At 36.3% G+C, this 23074-nt stretch overlaps 1 pseudogene; it reads right to left on the reverse strand.

Moving 5' to 3' along the window:
- Positions 1–22829, reverse strand: part of LOC123389001 — a 60012-nt pseudogene extending 37183 nt beyond the window's left edge.
- Between the last annotated feature and the right edge of the window lie 245 nt (positions 22830–23074).

A 23074-nucleotide genomic window follows, 5' to 3' on the forward strand; every position in this document is an offset into this window, starting at 1 on the left:
CTATCCCTCATGACTTCATCTAAACCTAATTATTTCCCAAAGGCCCCATTTTCAAAATCATCATACTAGAAGTTTAGGCTTCAACACAATGAATTGTAGGTAGGGGGACACATTTCAGTCCATAGTGATAAAAATGGATATCTGTGTGAGTATGAAAATATATAATACATGTTTTTAAAAATATCTCTTCCACTAGATGGAGGGGAAAATGTATCTTTTCAGATTTTCATTTTTTTCAAGTTTAAGGACAGACTGAAAAGGAAGAAGTAAGCCTGTCTTTATTACAGGTTACAACTGACATGATTCTATGCACAAAAAATCTTCTGTAATCTGCAAAAAAGCTATTAGTAGTAACAGAATACAAACCTGATGAAAAATTAATTACATTTCTGTATGTTAGTAACAAATAATTAGAAATTAAAAATAATAACATTTATAGTAACTTTAAAATGATAAATCCAACAAAAAATCTATAACCTATATATATTGCACACTACAAATATTGCTAAAAGAGATTAAAGATGACCTAGATAAATGGAGGTTTGGTGGGCTTATTATTATAATAATGTTGCTCCCCAAATTTATTTATAGATTCAGTGCAATTCTAGTCAGAGTTAAGCAGACTCTTTTTGTATAACCAACTGATTTTATAATTCACATAGAAATGCAAATGAACTAGAATAGCCAAAACAATTTTGAAAAATAAGAACTGGTCTGGAAGATTTAAAGTATCTAACTTCAAAATAAAAAGACCACAGAAATCAAGACAATTAAGAATATACAAATAGAGAGTCTAGAACAAAATACAGAGTCCAGAAGTAGACACATATATATGTGGTCAATTGATTTGCAACCAAACTACAAAAGTAAATCAGTGGGAAAAGGATAGTTTTCAATCATGGGTTTTAGAAAAACTAGACACTAACATGCAAAAAATAAAGTGTGATTCGTACTGCATATTGTTCATCTCAAAAATGGACCATAGATCTAAATGTAAAACCTAAAACTATAAAACTTCCGGAAGAAAATGTAAAAGAAAATCTCTGTGACCTTTGGCTAAGTGAAGTTCCTTTGAATAGAATACCAAAAGCACAATCCATTAAGATTAATTAATTAATTAATTAATTGGACTTTATCAAAATCAAGAAACTGCTACTCTTTGAAAGACATCTTAGGAGAATAAAAAGACAAGCCACTGACTGGGTGAAAATAATCACAAATCACATATCTGATAAAGAACTTATATTTAGGATTTATATAAAAAGTGCTCTCAAAACTCAGTAATTTGTAAACAAACTGCAATTTTAAGAAGTGGGCAGACAAGTCATGGAAACGTTCTAAATGTGAATGGATAAATAAAATGTCACACACACACACACACACCCAGGGGATATTATTCAGCCATACAAAGGAAATCCTGCTATTTGCAACAACATTTATGGACCCTCACGTCACTTATGTTAAGTGAGATAAGTCAGAGAAAGACAAATACTGTATGATACGACTTACATGTGGAATCAGAAACATAGAACTCTTTTTTTAAATTTTATTTGTTTATTTGACAGACAGAGATCACAGGTAGGCAGAGAGAGAGGAGGGAAGCAGGCTGCCTGCTGAGCAGAGTGCTTGATGTGATTGATGCTATGTGGGGCTGGATCCCAGGACCCTGAGATCCTGACCTGAGCTGAAGGCAGAGCTTAACGCACTGAGCTTAAAACACTGAGTCACCCACGTGCCCTACAAACCTAGAACTCTTAAAGAGTAGTTGCCAAGAGCCAAGGGGTGGAAGAAATGAGGAGATGTTAGTCAAAAGATAAAGCTTACAAGCTTTGTATATATAATATTATCCAAAATTATAAAATGAGTAAGCTCCAGGGGCTAAGGGACACAGGGTAGCTATAGATAACAATATTGTATTGAACATGTGAAAGTTGGTACGAGAATAGAACTTTTTTTTTTGAGAATAGAACTTTTTATTGCTCTCACAGAACAACAAAAACAATATTGTAATTATGTAAAGTGAAGACTATGTTAACTAACATTATTGTGGTAAACATTTTGCAGTATATATGTGTACCAAATCATCACATTAAGCACCTTAAACTTACACATTGTTATGTCAGTTATATCAATAAATCTGGGAAAAAATTAAAAATTAAAAATGGGCAAAAATTAAACAGGCACTCTACCAAAGAAGGTGTAGGAATGGCAGATAAGCACATGAAAATATGATTAACATGGGTAGTCAATAGGGACATGAAAATTAAATCATAATGAGATACCACTTCACCTATAAGAATGGCTAAAATTAAAAATGATTAATCATACCGAGTGTTGGTAAAGATGCTAAGCAACTAGAACTCTATCTCATACTGCTGATGAGAATGCAAAATAGTACAAATACTTCAGAAAACAGTTTAACAATTTTTTAAATAGTTAAAAATGTACCTTCCGTTTGACCAAGCCATTTCACTCCTAGGTATTTATCCCAAAGAAATAAAAGTATATAGTCTGTATATGACTTTTAAGAGTAAAAAATGGGAAATACCCCAAATGTCCCATATCAGGTAAATGGATATACAAACTGTGGTATAGCCACACAATTCAATACCACTCAGCAATTTTAAAAATGCACTATTAATTCATGCAACATGGATCAATGCCAGAATACTTACACCAAATGAAATAAGCCAGCCTCTACCCTCCTCAAAGAGTACATACTGTATGATTCTATTTAAAAATAATTCTAGAAAATACAAACTAATTTATAACGAAAGAAAGCAGATCTGATTGCCTGAGGACTGGGTGTGTTATGTGTAGAGAGGTGCTGTGGTTGAAAGGGGTCGAGAAGAACGGAGTAAGAGATTACAGAGGGCACAAAGAAACTTTTGGTGGTGATTCATTATCTTAATTGTGATGGAAGTTTTAATGTCAAAATTTATCAAAGTATAGATCTGGAAAATAGCATTGCATGTCAATTAAACCTCAGTAAAACTGTCATACAAAACTTTAAAACATGATTTTAATTTATCCAGTTAAGGAAAATCTAAATTATTTCTATGTCCTCTATTTTAAAACGTATTTCTTTTTAAAGAGGGCATGTTTCTGGAAATTGATTTTGTTGTTGTTACCTCCTGGGACTTAAAGTCTGTGGTAGTGTAGCTTTGGGCCAAGGAATCTGAGCTGCAAAATTTTCTTAGCTTATTTCACAACTGAAGGAAAAAAGGTATAGAAATAAGCTGTATGTGTGTGTGTTTTAAGATTCTTTGCTTCAAAACCACTCGAATCATGGCATTTTGTTTAAAATGACCTTTAGATTACTTGAAAAACATTGCTGTAGAAGCATTTTTCATGATTACTAAGGTGATAGTAAGAACGATAAAAAAGAGAATCTGGCCCACTCTGATTTCCTTTGGAACAAAGGGTATTTCAGATTGGAAAAGAAATGAAGAAAGCAGTTTTTCTGGGCTGGGATCAGATTAAGTTCACATTCAAGCTGTAATCCTTTCTTAACTGCTCCCAGAAATATCTTATAAAAATGTAGTCATTTAAAAGAAGTGGTTTCAGATGAATTATTTCCCTTATACCTAGGCTTTTAATTGTTTTCCTTTAAAGAGTAGTTCTACTTCACCTCTACTTTAGTTCAGAAATGAAAACTAGCTGAAAGTTTTATCAGAGCAGGGAAGACACTCCCTCACAGATAATTTGAAATGTTAATAATGAACTGCTGTGATACATACTCACGACTTTGATAGACTTTGTCTAAACCTCCTTTAAATAGTAAGTATGTTGGCTGCTTGACTGCTGTCTCTTCCCTAGCAGTTTTCTAGACAGGCTATCTCTCAGTGAAGTCAGACACTCTCTTCATAGTGTAGGTCACATGTATATCAGCCAACTCGTTAAAGCTCAAAGTGAGGGGATGCTGCCAACCTTACTAACTGCAGATTTCATTTTCATTATCAGTAGGTTAACTGTTCACTGGGTCTCTTATTAAGGTCAGCCTGATTCAATAGCCTGCAGTCTTCTTGAAGCCAGTCTGCATTCTCCCTGTTTTTCTCTGTGTGTGTTTTCAAAAATTTTTTTTAATTGCTATTGTCTATTAACCAGGTGAATGTCATAAATAGACTTTTGTTCAGGGGCAGATATCAGAACTTAATCCTGATATTCCTTATGTGCTATTTCCATACATTTTCAAATTAAAGTTGTGCAGCTAATAATCATTTGGGGAGTTTGGGGATTATTTAGGTCATTTAGGGGCAATGTTTTAATAATTCAGACACATTAAATGAAATAGCAAATGGATTTTTCCAAATCAATTTTATTTCCTTTATAATATAGCATATCAGGTTTTATATCCTGTGTAGAAATAACTTAGGTCTGTAGTCAGATGGCAATGAAGAGTCTTCCCCTAATATCTCCTTCGTGAAGATCAATTTTTAATAAAGGGGAAGGGAAGATCAGATCTCAGAAAGTCATAGAGCAGGGGAAAGTCATAGAGTAGAAATAGGCTGGAAAGCAGTAGAGCACTTGGAGTTTGGGAAAATGCACAATTCGGAGCCTATTATGGTAATTATCATTATGTAAATATGGCATTCATACACTTCTGTTTGACTTTCATGGTTTCCTTTTTCTCTACACCCAGCCAAACAAAAGAGATACAGCTCCACAGTGAATGAAGGGATTGGCCATGAGGAAAGAAGAGAGGAATTCTTTTGAGAGGACAGAAGGAACAAATAAAATGTTTCATTTAGTTTTGTCACTTAAATTGAATTGAAGTACTTGCTAATTGTGTGGTACTTTTCAGAATACCTATGGATAGAATCATGTGTTCTTTTTTCTTTTTTTTTTCAACTACCAGTACTCCGACCACAATAAATACCTCAATAAATAGTAACCTAGTGTTTAGTGCACTAAGCCTCCCTTTTAGTTACTAAGAATCTCTGTTCAGCCCCATTCTGTGTGATGAGGAAAACTTGTCATCTTAGGACATTTCACACTTTGGATCCATTGTCTATTTGGTTTTGTTGTTGTTTTGGTTAAGCAGTTCCAGAAATCTGTCGTGGGTCAACCTAAGCTTTATTGTCTGTTGTTTTACTGTACAATGCACATATTTCAAAAACATAAAAAAAGAAAAAGAGGATTCTACATATATGTAAAGGAAGACCTAGACTTTTCACATTGAAGTAGATAAACAAATTTAGTGGTAAAGATTGCATGTTTTAAAGTAAGACAAAATTGGAGTCAAAGTCTTCATTAATTCCTTATAATCTTGGGAAGATAGGTTACATAAAATCACTGTTAATTCTTTATGTTGAAAACAAAAGGGGAGATGAAAACAAAAACAAACCTGTGGTAAAAGCTAAGTAAGGTAATTTTACTAATACTCAGTTTTAGCCCTAGTTTTAGCCACCACTGCCGGTCATTGTTATGGTTTTAGTTACAGTTTGTTCTCAAGCTCCCAATTCATATGAAATGTAACATTTTATAAATATGACACAGGAGAAAGGTTAATCTATCAAGATCTCTTTAAATCGAGATGTTTATTCTGCCTAGTTTTGACTAAAAGAAAAAAAAAACATTATTTTGGGAAGAAAACATCAAATGTTTTCTTTTTCCTTAAAGAATGACATAAAGTGAAAAAAAAATTCACTTTATTCTTCCTTTAAATCCTGCCAGCATCCCTGCTCTTCTGAAGCTACATGGATTCTTTACACAGCGACAGTCATAATTCAGTGCATCTGAGGAGAATACAGATTTGCTTTAATAGTCATATTCCGGGGAACCTGGGTTCTCAGTTGGTTAAGTATCTGCCTTTGGCTTGGGTCCTGGGATGGAGACTTGCCTCAGGCTTCCTGCTCATTGGGGGAGTCTGCTTCTCCCCACTGCTCCTGCTCTTTCTCTCAAATAAATAAATAAATCTTAAAAAAATACTCAAAAGCAAGTTCTTCTGAGAACAAGCATCAACCTCACTACATTTTGGAGATTCCCATCTTCTTGAAAGTTTTACAGATAATATGCTAACACAAATAACATATTTACACATTATTAATGATTTTTAGTTGTGTCAACCAATAACCAAACACCTCTAGTCTTGTCTTTATTTTCTTAAATTTCATGTCAGAGAGTGTCTTTTTCTGTATTTGTATAATATGAAAGGTAGATTAATCAGCAGCCCCATATTTACTAAGTACATCTTTTATTTGCAGGATTGTAATTTCTTTTTTATTTCCCACTGATTAGTTCCTTTATAGAATGCAAAAAAGTTCTCAGAGAAAGATGAACATTCTTGAATTAAAATTAGAAGAGGATAATTTAAAGAGTGAAATTTGATAAACAAGAAAATCTGTCATATCTAGAAGGGAAATCCTGTGAATCTAAAATTAACCAGAGTGTTAAAATGACAATATAATAAGATTCTGTCATACCGTAAAGATGTTACCAGAGCAGCGATATTTAGTGCTCAGCAGAGTTTGGGGATTACTTCCTTTCCTTTTTCCTTTTCTCTGAAAGAAACAAGTCCTTATAGAATAATTTTGGGGAGGAATGAAAAAGTAAATTTGTTTTACAGGAGAATATTTTTTTTTGTCACTTCTCAATGACTTAGAATTTAAATATATCTTCAGTTAATAGAAGCAATAAGATGCTTTTAATAACATAAAATTAAAATATTAACAGTTTAGAGAAATTATTAGAACAATAGGATCAATGAAATGATAGTGGATAATATAAGGAAAACAGTATTTCTTAAAATTTGGCAAAAATTATTTTTTTAAATTAAAACTTATTTTAATTTAAGTTGTATCGATTTCTTTCTTGTTCCTCCTAGGATTTGAAAATACTCTTATGAGTTGGTTATAAAGTTCAAGAACATTTTAAAATATTAAAATAAAAGCCCACTGACCATTGAAAAGTTTGTAAAGTATATGAAATAAATATAGCTGATCAATGATCTTCAAGTATTAAGGTTATAAAAAATCATGAAAGATTGAGGATCTGTTACTGTTTAATTTTTGAATTTTAAACACTTCATTCATTCTTTCAATATACATAACATAAGCTATCCTTTTTCAGTGGGGCTATATGTGATTTGCTAATATTTTCTTTAGAATGTTTGCATTCTTGTTCATAAGTATATTCATAAGTCATTTTCTTTTCTTCTAATGTTCTCACTTCCTGGTTTGGTGATGATACTGGTTTCAAAAAATAAATTGAATTTCATTCCCTTCACATTTCTGAAAAGGCTTGTACACTACTGGTATGATTTCTTCCATAAATATTATATAGAACTCACCTGTGAAACTGGTTGTTTTCTATGTGAAAATATTTTAAAATATTAATTCAATTTCTTTAGATATATATGGCTATTCAGATTTTCTATTTCCTTTGGGGTCAATATTGGTAAATTGTATTTCCTATGTCATTTTATTTCTTTACTTACTTGCCAAAACATATGATCACATTTTATGATCATTCATATGATCACATTTTATCATTATAAAGTTGAGAATCTGTAGTGTCTTTTGTCATTCCTGGCATTGCTAAATTTTTTTTCTTGATTTTTCTACTGTTGATTGTTGTATTTAAAAGTCCACAGTCAGCTCTTAGAAATATCAAATATTAGCTTCTTATATTTTCTCTATTATGTTTTGATTTTCTGTTTCATTGATTTCTATTCTTCATTGTTTCCTGTCTCTTGAAAATGAGGCGGAAAAATGAACCTTCAATCATTGATCTTTTGATTTGTATATTGTTGTTAACTAACCTGAGTCAGAAAAATTTGCTCTTCCTGCTGTGGTTCTTGTTTACTCTCACACTACTATCATACTTAGGACACTTCTGACACCAGGTGTGTTAGTTAGTTAGTTAGTTAGTTAGTTAGTTAGTTTTTTCTCCACATTAAGCCATTCTGCAACATCAACTGGGTATCCTACAATGTAATTCAATTCTAAAACTGCCTACCTAGAAATTGCATTAGATCCTACAGATTAAAGGCTCAGTCTTACAGAGCTGTTTCCCACCCTCCAATGTCAGTCATAAGTCCAAGTTGTTACCTGTGCTTCTGACCTGTAGGCTGTAAATTGCAGGCTCCCAAGACTCCCTCTTTGGGCTACATTAATTTGCTCGAAGGGTTCACACAACTAAGGAAAACAATTTACCTTTTATCAGTTTATTAAGGAAGGATATGACAAAAGATACAGATAAAAATCCACATGGAGAGATATCTGGGTCAAGGTGTGTAGAAAGGGGCATAGAGCTTCCATGCCCTCTCCAAGTGTATCACTCTCCCAGCACCTCTGCATCTTCTAACCTGGAAGCTTTCTGAACCCCATACTGTTAAGATTTTTATGGAGGTCTCAACACAAAGGCATGATCAGTTATTAACACCATTAATAATCCTTTCTCCCTTCTTTTTTTTTTTTTAAAGATTTTATTTATTTATTTGACAGAGAGAGATCACAGGTAGGTAGAGAGGCTGGCAGAGAGAGAGAGAGAGAGAGGGAAGCAGGCTCCCTGCTGAGCAGAGAGCCCGATGTGGGACTCGATCCCAGGACCCTGAGATCATGACCTGAGCCGAAGGCAGCGGCTTAACCCACTGAGCCACCCAGGTGCCCCTCCTTTCTCCCTTCTATAGGGAGAATATTGTAGGGAGAATGTAGGGGCTGGATATTTCAGACTTCCAATCCTGGTTTTGTCATTTTAGTGATTAACCCGACTCAGGAGCCCAAGAGTCACTTCACTAGAACACAAGACACTTATCACTCAAGAAATTCTAAGGGTTTAAAAAAAAATGTTCCTATTGCTCTTATTACCTGGGAAATTCCAGTGGATTTAGGAGTTCTGTGCTAGAAATCAAAGTTGGAGATTAATATGTATATTTTCTATGTATATTTTCTATATTCTATTCTCACATAATCATATTCAACTTAACTCATTTTTTAAAATTTAAATTCATATATTTATGAATAATTAGCCAGTTAGCCAACATATAGTACCTCATCATTTTCAAATGTAGTGTTCAATAATTCATCAGTTGCCTATAACACACAGTGCTCATCATATCACATGTGCTCCTTAAATTAATGCCCATCACCCAATTACCCCATTCTCCCACCCAGCTCCCCTCCAGCAACCCAAAGTTTGTTTTCTACACTTAAGTGTTTCTCATGGTTTTTCTCCCTCTCCAATGACTTCCCACTCAGTTTTCCCTTCCTTCCCCTATGATCCTCCGCACTGTTCCTTATATTCCACAAAGGAGTGAAACCATATGATAACTGTCTTTCTGACAATTTGATGGTTGACTTATTTCATTTAGCGTAATACCCACAGTTCCATCAAGACCAGTGTAAATGGTAAGCATTCATCCTTTCTGCTGGCTGATTAATATTTCTGTGTGTGTGTGTGTGTGTGTGTGTGTGTGTGTACCACATCATCTTTATCCATTCATCTATTGATGGACATCTCAGCTTTTTCCATAGTTTGGCTATTGTGGACATTGCTTTTATAAACATAAACAGGTTTATAATCAGGTGCCCCTTTGGAACACTACATTTATAGTGCAATTGCTGGGTCATAGGTAGCTCTATTTTTTACTTCTTGAGAAACTTCTCTATCTTTATCCAGAGTGCCTGTCCCAGCTCACATTCCCAACAACAGAGTAAAAGTGTCCCTTTTCTCCACATCCTCTCCAAAATTTGTTATTTCCTGTCATTGATTTTAGCCATTCTCACTTGTATGAAATGATATCTCATTGTGGTATTCATTTGTATTTCCCTGCTGCCAGTTGATGTGGAACATTTTTTCACATGTCTGTTGGCCATTTGTTTCTCTTCTTCGGAGAAATGTCTGTTTATGTCTTCTGCCCATTTCTTCACTTGATTATTTGATTTTTGTGTGTTGAGTTTGATAAGTTCTTTATAGATCTTGGATACTAGCCCTTTATCTGATATGCCATTTTATTTATTTATTTTTTAATTTTATTTATTTATTTGACAGAGAGAGAGATCACAATTAGGCAGAGAGGCAGGCAGAGAGAGGAAGGGAAGCAGGCTCCCTGCTGAGCAGAGAGCCCGGTGTGGGGCTCGATCCCAGGACCCTGGGATCATGACCTGAGCTGAAGGCAGAGGCTTTAACCCACTGAGCCACCCAGGCGCCCCTGATATGCCATTTTAAATAGCTTCTCCCGTTCTGTAGGGTGCCTTTTTAGCTTTATCTACTATTTGCTGTGCAGAAGTTTTTGATCTTGATGAAGTCCCAGTTTTTCATTTTTTTGTTTCCCTTGCCTTTGGAGACATGTCTAGCAAGAAGTCAGCTGAAGTCACGGAGGTGCTGCCTGTGCTGTCCTCTAGGATTTTGATGGATTCCTATCTCAAATTTAGGTCTTTCGACAATTTTGAGCTTATCTTTGTGTAGGGCATAAGAAAATGGTCCAGCTCCATTCTTCTACATGCTGCTGCCCAATTTTCCAAACACCAATTATTGAAGAGACTATCCTTTTTCCATTGGATCTTTTTTCCTGCTTTGTAGAAGATTAGTTGACTATAGAGTTGCAGGTCCATTTCTGGGTTCTTTATTTTGTTCCATTGATCTCTATGTCTGTTTTTGTGCCAGGACTGTCCTGTCTTGATGATTATTATCTTTGTAATATAGCTTGAAATTAGGCATTGTGATGGTTCCAGCTTTGATTTACTTTTTCAACATTCCTCTGGCTATTTGGGTCTTTTCTGCTTCCATACAAGTTTTAGGATTATTTGTTACAATTCTGTGAAAAATCTTGATGGTATTTTGATAGGGTTTGCATTGAATGTGTAGATTGCTCTGGGTACCATACACATGTTAACAGTATTTATTCTTTCAACCCATAAAAATAGAATCTTTTTCCATTTCTTTGTGTCTTCCTTTTTTTCATAAGTGTTCTGTAGTTTTTACAGTATAGATCTTTTATCTTCCTGGTTAGGTTTATTCCTAGGTAACTTATGATTTTTGATGCAATGTAAAATGGTTTGATTCCTTAATTTCCCTTTCTTTTGTCTCATTGTTAATATATAGAAATGCAACAGATTTCTGTGCATTTATTTTATATCCTGCCAATTTTCTTAATGCATGTATGAATTCTAACGACTTTAAGGTGGAGCATTTTGGATTTTCTACATAGAGTATCATGTCATCTGAGAAGAGTGAGAGTTTGACTTCTTTGCTGATTCGCATGCCTTTTATTTCTTTATGTTGTCTGATAACTGATGCTAGGATTCCTAGTACTTTGTTGAAAAACAGTGGTAAGAGTGGACATCACTGCTGTGTTCCTGACCTTACAGGAAAAGCTCTCAGTTTTCCTCACTGAGAATATTTGCTGTGGGCTTTTCATAGGTGGCTTTATGATATTGAGTTGTGTCTCCTCTCTCCTTACACTATGAGAGTTTTAATCAAGAAACAATGCTGTATTTTGTCAAATGCTTTTTCTCCATATATTGAGAGGATCATATGGTTCTTGTCCTTTCTTTTATTAATATAGTATATCATGTCATTGATTTGTGAATGTTGAACAAATTTTGCTGCCCAGGAATAAATCCCTCTTGGCCATGGTGAATTATCCTTTTAATATACTGTTGTACCATATTGTCTAGTATCTTGGTGACAATTATTGCATCCATGTTCATCAGGGATACTGGTCAGTACTTCTTTTCAGTGGGGTCTTTGTCTGGACTTGGGATCAAGGTAATATTGGCCTCATAAGGTTTGAAAGTTTTTCTTCCCTTTCTATTTTTTGAAACAGCTTCAGAAGAATAGGTATTAGTTCTTTAACATTTTGATAGAATTCCCCTAGGAAGCCATCTGACATTTGACTCTTTTTGTGGGGCGATTTTTGATTACTGCTACAGTTTCCTTGCTGGTTATGGGTTTTTTCAGGTTTTTTATTTCTTCCTGTTCCAGTTTTGATAATTTATACGTTTCCAAGATTGCATTCATTTCTTCTATATTGTCTAATATGTTGAGGTATAGTTGCTCATAATATGCTCTTATAATTGTTTCTATATCTTTTGTGTTGGTTGTGATCTTCCCTCTTTCATTCACAATTTTATTTATTTAGGTCCTTTCTCTTTTCTTTTTGATAAGTCTAGCTAGAGGTTTAAGAATCTTATTATTTCTTTCAAAGAACCAGCTCCTAGTTTTGTTGATCTGTTCTACTGATCTTTTGGATTCTATTTCATTGATTTCTGCCCTAATCTTTATCAATTCTCTTCTTCTGTCGGGTTTAGGCTTCATTTCCTATTCCTTCTCTGGTTCCTTTAGATGTAAGGTTAGGCTGTGTATTTGAGACCTAATTTCTTTTTTTTTTTTTAATATAATTTTTTCTTTTTTATAAACATATATTTTTATCCCCAGGGGTACAGGTCTGTGAATCACCACGTTTACACACTTCACAGCACTCACCAAAGCACATACCCTCCCCGCTGTCCATAATCCCACCCCCTTCGCCCAAACCCCCTCCCCCCAGCAACCCTCAGTTTGTTTTGTGAGATTAAGAGTCACTTATGGTTTGTCTCCCTCCCAATCCCATTTTCTTTCATTTATTCTTCTCGTACCCACTTAAGCCCCCATGTTGCAACACCACTTCCTCATATCAGGGAGATCATATGATAGTTGTCTTTCTCCGCCTGACTTATTTCGCTAAGCATGGGTTAGCTAGTTCCACCCATGTTGTCGCAAAAGGCAAGATTTCATTTCTTTTGATGGCTGCATAGTATGCCATTGTGTATATATACCACATCTTCTTGATCCATTCATCTGTTGATGGACATCTAGGTTCTTTCCATAGTTTGGCTATTGTGGACATTGCTGCTATAAACATTCGGGTGCACGTGCCCCTTTGGATCACTACATTTGTATCTTTAGGGTAAATAACCAATAGTGCAATTGCTGGGTCGTAGGGCAGTTCTATTTTCAACATTTTGAGAAACCTCCATGCTGTTTTCCAGAGTGGCTGCACCAGCTTGCATTCCCACCAACAGTGTAGGAGGGTTCCCCTTTCTCCGCATCCTCACCAGCATCTGTCATTTCCTGACTTGTTGATTTTAGCCATTCTGACTGGTGTGAGGTGATATCGCATTGTGGTTTTGATTTGTATTTCCCTGATGCCGAGTGATATGGAGCACTTTTTCATGTGTCTGTTGGCCATCTGGATGTCTTCTTTGCAGAAATGTCTGTTCATGTCCTCTGCCCATTTCTTGATTGGATTATTTGTTCTTTGGGTGTTGAGTTTGCTAAGTTCTTTATAGATTCTGGACACTAGTCCTTTATCTGATATGTCGTTTGCAAATATCTTCTCCCATTCTGTCAGTTGTCTTTTGATTTTGTTAACTGTTTCCTTTGCTGTGCAAAAGCTTTTGATCTTGATGAAATCCCAATAGTTCATTTTTGCCCTTCCTTCCCTTGCCTTTTGCGTGGTTCCTAGGAAGATGTTGCTGTGGCTGAGGTCGAAGAGGTTGAAGCCTGTGTTCTCCTCAAGGATTTTGAGGGATTCCTTTCGCACATTGAGGTCCTTCATCCATTTTGAGTCTATTTTTGTGTGCGGTGTAAGGAAATGGTCCAATTTCATTTTTCTGCATGTGGCTGTCCAATTTTCCCAGCACCATTTATTGAAGAGGCTGTCTTTTTTTCATTGGACATTCTTTCCGGCTTTGTCGAAGATTAGTTGACCATAGAGTTGAGAGTCTATTTCTGGGCTCTCTATTCTGTTCCATTGATCTATGGGTCTGTTTTTGTGCCAGTACCATGCTGTCTTGATGATGACAGCTTTGTAATAGAGCTTGAAGTCCGGGATTGTGATGCCACCAACGTTGGCTTTCTTCTTCAATATCCCTTTAGCTATTCGAGGTCTTTTCTGGTTCCATATAAATTTTAGAATTATTTGTTCCATTTCTTTGAAAAAGATGGATGGTACTTTGATAGGAATTGCATTAAATGTGTAGATTGCTTTAGGTCACATAGACATTTTCACAATATTTATTCTTCCAATCCAGGAGCATGGAACATTTTTCCATTTCTTTGTGTCTTCCTCAATTTCTTTCATGAGTACTTTATAGTTTTCTGAGTATAGATCCTGTGTCTCTTTGGTTAGGTTTATTCCTAGGTATCTTATGGTTTTGGGTGCAATTGTAAATGGGATTGACTCCTTAATTTCCCTTTCTTCTGTCTTGCTGTTGGTGTAGAGAAATGCAACTGATTTCTGTGCATTGATTTTATATCCTGACACTTTACTGAATTCCTGTATAAGTTCTAGCAGTTTTGGAGTGGAGTCTTTTGGGTTTTCCACATATAGTATCCTATCATCTGCGAAGAGTGATAATTTGACTTCTTCTTTGCCAACTTGGATGCCTTTAATTTCCTTTTGTTGTCTGATTGTTGAGGCTAGGACCTCTAGTACTATGTTGAATAGCAGTGGTGATAATGGGCATCCCTGCCGTGTTCCTGACCTTAGCGGAAAAGCTTTCAGTTTTTCTCCATTGAGAATGATATTTGCGGTGGGTTTTTCATAGATGGCTTTGATGATATTGAGGTATGTGCCCTCTATCCCTACACTTTGAAGAGTTTTGATCAGGAAGGGATGCTGTACTTTGTCAAATGCTTTTTCAGCATCTATTGAGAGTATCATATGGTTCTTGTTCTTTCTTTTATTGATGTGTTGTATCACATTGACTGATTTGCGGATGTTGAACCAACCTTGCAGCCCTGGAATAAATCCCACTTGGTCGTGGTGAATAATCTTTTTAATGTACTGTTGAATCCTATTGGCTAGTATTTTGTTGAGTATTTTCGCAGCTGTGTTCATCAAGGATACTGGTCTATAGCTCTCTTTTTTGGTGGGATCCTTGTCTGGTTTTGGGATCAAGGTGATGCTGGCCTCATAAAATGAGTTTGGAAGTTTTCCTTCCATTTCTATTTTTTGGAACAGTTTTAGGAGAATAGGAATTAGTTCTTCTTTAAATGTTTGGTAGAATTCCCCCGGGAAGCCGTCTGGCCCTGGGCTTTTGTTTGTTTGGAGATTTTTAATGACTGTTTCAATCTCCTTACTGGTTATGGGTCTGTTCAGGCTTTCTATTTCTTCCTGGTTCAGTTGTGGTAGTTTATATGTTTCTAGGAATGCATCCATTTCTTCCAGATTGTCAAATTTATTGCCGTAGAGTTGCTGATAGTATGTTCTTATAATAGTTTGTATTTCTTTGGTGTTAGTTGTGATCTCTCCTCTTTCATTCATGATTTTATTTATTTGGGTACTTTCTCTTTTCTTTTTGATAAGTCGGGCCAAGGGTTTATCAATTTTATTAATTCTTTCAAAGAACCAGCTCCTACTTTCGTTGATTTGTTCTATTGTTTTTTTGGTTTCTATTTCATTGATTTCTGCTCTGATCTTTATGATTTCTCTTCTCCTGCTAGGCTTAGGGTTTCTTTCTTGTTCTTTCTCCAGCTCCTTTAGGTGTAGGGTTAGATTGTGTACCTGAGACCTTTCTTGTTTCTTGAGAAAGGCTTGTACCGCTATATATTTTCCTCTCAGGACTGCCTTTGTTGTGTCCCACAGATTTTGAACCGTTGTATTTTCATTATCATTTGTTTCCATGATTTTTTTCAATTCTTCTTTAATTTCCCGGTTGACCCATTAATTCTTTAGAAGGATGCTGTTTAGTCTCCATGTATTTGGGTTCTTTTCAAACTTCCTTTTGTGGTTGAGTTCTAGCTTTAGAGCATTGTGGTCTGAAAATATGCAGGGAATGATCCCAATCTTTTGATACCGGTTGAGTCCTGATTTAGGACCGAGGATGTGATCTCTTCTGGAGAATGTTCCATGTGCACTAGAGAAGAATGTGTATTCTGTTGCTTTGGGATGAAATGTTCTGAATATATCTGTGATGTCCATCTGGTCCAGTGCGTCGTTTAAGGCCTTTATTTCCTTGCTAATCTTTTGCTTGGATGATCTGTCCATTTCAGTGAGGGGAATGTTAAAGTCCCCTACTATTATTGTATTATTGTTGATGTGTTTCTTTGATTTTGTTATTAATTGGTTTATATAGTTGGCTGCTCCCACGTTGGGGGCATAGATATTTAAAATTGTTAAATCTTCTTGTTGGACAGACCCTTTGAGTATGATATAGTGTCCTTCCTCATCTCTTATTATAGTCTTTGGCTTAAAATCTAATTGATCTGATATAAGGATTGCCACTCCTGCTTTCTTCTGATTTCCATTAGCATGGTAAATTCTTTTCCACCCCCTCACTTTAAATCTGGAGGTGTCTTCGGGCTTAAAATGAGTTTCTTGGAGGCAACATATAGAGGGGTTTTGTTTTTTTTATCCATTTTGATACCCTATGTCTTTTGACAGGGGCATTTAGCCCATTAACATTCAGGGTAACTATTGAGAGATATGAATTTAGGGCCATTGTATTGCCTGTAAGGTGACTGTTACTGTATATGGTCTCTGTTCCTTTCTGATCTACCACTTGTAGGCTCTCTCTTTGCTTAGAGGACCCCTTTCAATATTTCCTGTAGAGCTGGTTTGGTGTTTGCAAATTCTTTCAGTTGTTGTTTGTCCTGGAAGCTTTTAATCTCTCCTTCTATTTTCAATGATAGCCTAGCTGGATATAGTATTCTGGGCTGCATGTTTTTCTCATTTAGTGCTCTGAAAATATCATGCCAGCTCTTTCTGGCCTGCCACGTCTCTGTGGATAAGTCAGGTGCCAATCTAATATTTTTACCATTGTATGTTACAGACTTCTTTTCCCGGGCTGCTTTCAGGATTTTCTCTTTGTCACTGAGACTTGTAAATTTTACTATTAGGTAACGGGGTGTGGGCCTATTCTTATTGATTTTGAGGGGCATTCTCTGAACCTCCTGAATTTTGATGCTCGTTCCCTTTGCCATATTGGGGAAATTCTCCCCAATAATTCTCTCCAGTATACCTTCTGCTCCCCTCTCTCTTTCTTCTTCTTCTGGAATCCCAATTATTCTAATGTTGTTTCGTCTTATGGTGTCACTTATCTCTCAAATTCCCCCCTCGTGGTCCAGTAGCTGTTTGTCCCTCTTTTGCTCAGCTTCTTTATTCTCTGTCATTTGGTCTTCTATATCACTAATTCTTTCTTCTGCCTCATTTATCCTAGCAGTGAGAGCCTCCATTTTTGATTGCACCTCATTAATAGCTTTTTTTATTTCAACTTGGTTCGATTTTAGTTCTTTTATTTCTCCAGAAAGGGCTTTTATATCTCTCGAGAGGGTTTCTCTAATATCTTCCATGCCTTTTTCGAGCCCGGCTAGAACCTTGAGAATTGTCATTCTGAACTCTAGATCTGACATATTACCAATGTCTGTATTGATTAGGTCCCTAGCCTTCGGTACTGCCTCTTGTTCTTTTTTTGTGTTGAATTTTTCCATCTTGTCATTTTGTCCTGAGAAGAGTATATGAAGGGGCAAGTAAAATACTAAAAGGGTGGCAACAACCCCAGGAAAATATGCTTTAACCAAATTAGAAGAGATCCCAAATCGTGAGGGGGGAGAAAGGGGATAAAAAGAGGTTCAAAAAGGAAGAAAGGAAAAAAAAAAAAAAAGAAAAGAATTTTAAAAAAAAGAAAACACCTAAGAAAAATATAAAAAAGAAAAAATATATATATTAGGTAAACTAGTAAAAAATCGTTAAAAAAGAAAAAGGTAAAAGTTAAAAAAAAAATTACCCGAAGGCGAGAAAAAAAAACAAAAAACTGAAAAAGAAAAAAATTAAATTAACCGCAAGACTAAAAAAAATCACAGGGTAAAAGCCATGAGTTCCGTGCTTTGCTTTCTCCTCCTCTGGAATTCTGCTGCTCTCCTTGGTATTGAAACCGCACTCTTTGGTAGGTGAACTTGGTCTCGGCTGGATTTCTTGTTGATCTTCTGGGGGAGGGGCCTGTTGTAGTGATTCTCAAGTGTGAGACCTTATTTCTTGAGAAAGGCTTGTATTGCTATGTACTTCTCTCTTAGGATTACCATTGCTAAATCCAAAGGTTTTGAACAATTGTGTTTTCATTTTCATTTGTTTCCATGAATTCTTTAAACTCTTCTTTATTTTCTTGGTGACCTCATTCTTTAGTAGGATGTTCTTTAGCCTCCATGTATTTGAGTTCCTTCCAGATTTCTTCTTGTGATTAAGTTCCAGTTTCAAAGCATTGTGGCCTGAAAATATGCAGGGAATAATAATAACAACATAATAATAAAAAATAATTACAAAAAATTATCCCAATCTTTTGGTATCAGTTGACCTAATTTGTGTCCCAGTATGTGATCTATTTTGGAGAATGTTCCATGTGCATTGTAGAAGAATGTGTATTTTTTGCTTTAGGATGGAATGTTCTGTATATATCTGTGAAATCCACCTGGTCCATAGTGTCATTCAAAGCCCTTGTTTCTTTCTTTTTTTTTTTTTTTTAATTTTTATTTTTAAATTTTTGAAATAAACATATAATGTGTTTTTATCCCCAGGGGTACAGGTCTGTGACTCGAGAGGTTTACACATTTCACAGTACTCATCATAGCACATACCCTCCCCAATGTCCATATCTCCACCACCCAATCCCGTCCCCACTCCCCCCCAGCAACCCTCAGTCTGTTTTTGGAGATTGAGTCTCTTATGGTTTGTTTCCCTCCCAATCCTATCTTGTTTCATTTATTCTCTTCCTACCCCCCTAACCCCCCATGTTGCATCTCTACTTCCTCATATCAGGGACATTATATGATAGTTGTCATTCTCCGACTGACACACTTCGCTAAGCATAATCTTCTCTAGTTCCATCCAAGTCGTCGCAAATGGCAAGATTTCATTTCTTTGGTGGCTGCATAGTATTCCACTCACATATATCTATATATGTGAGTGGAATACTATATATACCACTCTTCTTTAACCATTCATATATTGATGGACATCTAGATTCTTTCCATAGTTTGGCTATTGTAGACATTGCTGCTATAAACATTCGGGTGCACGTGCCCATTCGGAGAACCATGTTTGTATCTTTAGGATATATACCCAGCATTGCAATCACTGGGTCATAGGGTAACTCTATTTTCAGTTTTTTGAGGAAGCTCCACACTGTTTTCCAGGGTGGCTGCACCACCTTGCATTCCCAAAGGGTTCCCCTTTCTCCGCATCCTCTCCAGCATTTGTCATTTCCTGACTTATTAATTTTAGCTCTTCTGACTGGTGTGAGGTGGTATCTCATTGTGGTTTTGATCTGTATTTCCCTGATGCTGAGAGATATGGAGCATTTTTTCATGTGTCTGTTGGCCATCTGGATGTCTTCTTTGCAGAAATGTCTGTTCATGTCCTCTACCCATTTCTTGATTAGATTATTTATTCTTTGGGTGTTGAGTTTTCTAAGCTCTTTATAGATTTTGGATACTAGCCCTTTATCTGATATGTTGTTTGAAAATATCTTCTCCCGGGATGCCTGGGTGGCTCAGTTGGTTAAGCAGCTGCCTTCGGCTCAGGTCAAGATCCCAGCGTCCTGGGATCGAGTCCCACATTGGGCTCCTTGCTCCGCAGGGAGCCTGCTTCTCCCTCTGACTCTTCCTTCCACTCTGTCTGCCTGTGCTCGCTCTCACTCACTCTCTCTCTTGACAAATAAATAAATAAAATCTTAAAAAAAAAAAAAAAAAAAGAAAATATCTTCTCCCATTCTGTCAATTGTCTTTTGGTTTTGTTAACTGTTTCTTTTGCTTTGTAAAAGCTTTTGATCTTGATGAAATCCCAATAGTTCACTTTTACCCTTGATTCTCTTGCCTTTGGCGATGTTCCTAGGAAGAAGTTGCTGCGGCTGAGGTCAAAGAGGTTGCTGCCTGTGTTCTCCTCAAGGATTTTGATGGTTTCTTTTCTCACATTCAGGTCCTTCATCCATTTTGAGTCTATTTTCATGTGTGGTATAAGGAAATGGTCCAATTTCATTTTTTCTGCATGTGACTGTCCAATTTTCCCAACACCTTTTGTTGAAGAGGCTGTCTCTTTTCCATTGGACATTCCTTCCTGCTTTGTTGAAGATTAGTTGACCATAGAGTTGAGGGTCTATTTCTAAGTTCTCTATTCTGTTTCATTGATCTATGTGTCTGTTTTTTTTTTTTTAAAGATTTTATTTATTTATTTGACAGACAGAGATCACAAGCAGGTAGAGAGGCAGGCAGAGAGAGAGAGAGGAGGAAGCAGGCTCCCCGCTGAGCAGAGAGCCCGACGTGGGACTCGATCCCAGGACCCTGAGATCATGACCTGAGCCGAAGGCAGAGGCTTAACCCTCTGAGCCACCCAGGCGCCCATATGTGTCTGTTTTTGTGCCAGTACCATACTGTCTTGATGGTGAGAGCTCTGTAATAGAGCTTGAAGTCCGGAATGTTGATGCCACCAATTTTGGCTTTCTTTTTCAATATTCCTTTGGCTATTCGAGGTCTTTTCTGGTTCCATATAAATTTTAAGGTTATTTATTCTATTTCTTTGAAAACAAATGGATGGGATTTTGGTAGGGATTGCATTAAATGTGTCGATTGCTTTAGGTAGAATAGACATTTTCACAATATTTGTTCTTCCAATTCATGAGAATGGAACATTTTTCCATTTCTTTGTGTCTTCCTCAATTTCTTTCATGAGTACTTTATAGTTTTCTGAGTGTAGATTCTTTGCCTCTTTGGTTAGGTTTATTCCTAAGTATCTTATTGTTTTGAGTGCAATTGTAAATGGGATTGACTTCTTAATTTCTCTTTCTTCTGTCTTGTTGTTGGTGTAAAGAAATGCAACTGATTTCTGTGCATTGACTTTATATCCTGACACTTTGCTGAATTCCTGTAAAAGTTCTAGAAGTTTTGGAGTGGAGGCTTTTGGGTTTTCCACATATAGTATCATATCATCTGCAAAGAGTGATAGTTTGACTTCTTTGCCAATTTGGATGCCTTTAATTTCTTTTTGTTGTCTGATTGCTGAGGCTAGGACTTCTAGTACTATGTTGAATAGCAGTGGTGATAATGGACATCCCTGCCATGTTCCTGACCTTAACAGAAAAGCTTTCAGTTTTTCTCCATTGAGAATGATATTTCTGGTGGGTTTTTCATAGATGACTTTGATGATATTGAGGTATGTGCTCTCTATCCCTACACTTTGAAGAGTTTTAGTCAGGAAGGGTTGCTGTACTTTGTCAAATGCTTTTTCAGCATCTATTGAGAGTATCATATGTTTCTTATTCTTTCTTTCATTAGTGTATTGTATCACATTGATTGATTTGTGGATGTTGAACCAAACTTGCAGCCCTGGAATAAATCCCACTTGGTCATGGTGAATAATTCTTTTAATGTACTGTTGAATCCTATTGGCTAGTACTTTGGTAAGAATTTTTGCATCTGTGTTCATCAAGGATATTGGTCTGTAGTTCTCTTTTTTGGTGGGATCCTAGTCTGGTTTTGGGATCAATATGATGCTGGCCTCATAAAATGAGTTTGGAAGTTTTCCTTCCATTTCTTTTTTTTTTTTTTGGAACAGTTTCAAAAGGATAGGAATTAGTTCTTCTTTAAATGTTTGGTAGAATTCCCCTGGGAAGCCATCTGTCCCTGGACTTTTGTTTCTTTGGAGATTTTTGATGACTGTTTCAATTTCCTTACTGGTTATGGGTCTGTTCAGGTTTTCTATTTCTTCCTGGTTCAGTTGTTCTAGTTTATATGTGTCTAAAAATGTATTCATTTCTTCCAGATTGTCAAATTTGTTGGTGTAGAGTTGCTCATAGTGTGTTCTTATAATTGTCTGTATTTCTCTGTTGTTGGCTGTGATCTCTCCTCTTTCATTCATGATTTTATTTATTTGGGTCCTTTCTCTTTTTGATAAGTCTTGCCAGGGGTTTATCAATCTTTTTAATTCTTTTGAAGAACCAGCTCCTAGTTTCGTTGAAATGTTCTGGGGTTTTTTTGTTATTGTTGTTTGTTTGTTTGTTTCTATTTCATTGATTTCTGCTCTGATCTCTTCTGCTGGGTTTAGGCTTTCTTTGTTGTTCTTTCTCTAGCTCCTTTAGGTGTAGGGTTAGGCTGTGTACTTGAGACATTTCTTGTTTCATGAGAAAGGCTTGTACTGCTATATATTTTCCTCTCAGGACTGCCTCTGCTGTGTCCCACAGATTTTAAACCATCGTGTTTTCATTGGGATGGGTCTTGCTTTTTTAATCCAGGCTGATACCCTGTGTCTTTTTATTGGGGCATTTAGCCCATTTACATTCAGAGTAATTATTGAAAGATAAGAACTTAGTGCCATTGTATTACATGTAAAGTGTCTGTTTCTGTAGATCATCTCCATTTCTTTCCGGCTTATGTTACTTGGGAGCTCTCTCTTTGCTTATAGGATTCCCTTTAATATTTTTTTGTACGGCTGGTTTAATGACCACAAATTCTTTTATTTTCTGTTTGTCCTGGAGTTCTTTTTTTTTTTTTTTAAAGAATTTATTTATTTATTTCACAGAGAGAGATCACAAGTAGGCAGAGAGGCAGGCAGAGAGAGAAAGGAGGAAGGGAGGAAGCAGGCTCCGCGCTGAGCAGAGAGCCCAATGTGGGACTCGATCCCAGGACCCTGGGATCATGACCCCAGCTGAAGGCAGTGGCTTAACCCACTGAGCCACCCAGGCTCCCCTGTCCTGGGAGTTCTTTATCAGTCCTTCCATTCTGAATGACATCCTTGCTAGATAAAATATTCTTGGCTGCATAGTTTTCTCACTTAGTGCCCTGAATATATCATGCTAACCCTCTGGCTTACCAGATCGCTGTGGAAAGGTCTGCTGCCAGTCTAATGGTTCTACCATTGCAGGTTATGGAGCTCTTGCCTCAAGCTCCTTATGGGATTTTCTCGTTATTTCTGAAATGGCAAGCTTCAATATTATATGTTAGGGGGTTGATCTATTTTTATTGATTTTGTGGGAGAGTTCTCTCTCCCTCTTGGACTTGAATACCTTTTACCTTCTCCAGATTAGGAAAGTTCTAGTTATGATTTACTCAAATATACCTTCTGTCCCTCTCTCTTTCTTTTTCCTCTGGGACTGCAATAATT

This window comes from Mustela putorius, unplaced genomic scaffold, assembly GCF_011764305.1.
Source record: "Mustela putorius furo isolate JIRA1106 unplaced genomic scaffold, ASM1176430v1.1 tig00003937_pilon_pilon_pilon, whole genome shotgun sequence".
In the NCBI taxonomy this organism is placed as follows: domain Eukaryota; kingdom Metazoa; phylum Chordata; class Mammalia; order Carnivora; family Mustelidae; genus Mustela; species Mustela putorius.